This window comes from Orycteropus afer, unplaced genomic scaffold (assembly GCF_000298275.1).
Source record: "Orycteropus afer afer isolate SDZICR_OR568_19922 unplaced genomic scaffold, OryAfe1.0 scaffold00317, whole genome shotgun sequence".
NCBI classification, from domain to species: Eukaryota; Metazoa; Chordata; class Mammalia; order Tubulidentata; family Orycteropodidae; genus Orycteropus; species Orycteropus afer.
The window spans coordinates 98339-98896 of NW_006921904.1; positions in this window are offsets into that span (position 1 = coordinate 98339).

Here is a 558-nt window from a genome sequence, read left to right on the forward strand (position 1 = left end):
TTAATCACCTCCTATGCATGTGAGAGCTGGACAATGGATAAGGAAGACTGAAGAAGAATTTATGTATTTGAGTTGTGGTGCTGGCAAAGAATACTAAAAGTATAAAATAACTAAGAAATCTGTCCTGGAGGAAGTGCAGCCAGAGTGCTCCTTGGAAGTGAGAATGGCCAGACTTCATCTCCCCTACTTTGGTTGTGTTTTTAGAAGGGACCATTGCCTGGAAGGATGTCATGCTTGGTTGGTAAAGTGGAGGGTAAACGAAAGAGGGGAAGGACCTCAACGAGATGAATTGACACAGTGGCTGCAGTGATGGGCTCAAGTATAGCATGGATCACGGAGCTGGCATGGAACTGGGCGGTGTTTTGTTCTGCTGTAATAGGGTCGTTATGAGTCAGAGATGACTCCATGGCACCTAACAACAACATATTAAGAAAAACTTAGTGAATATGGGTAAGGAATGGATTCTAAGCAATTTAGACTGAGAAATAAGAAACTTAACATTGACATAGGTCAAATTTATTCATATTATTGCACCCACAGAGTTTTGTGATTTAATGC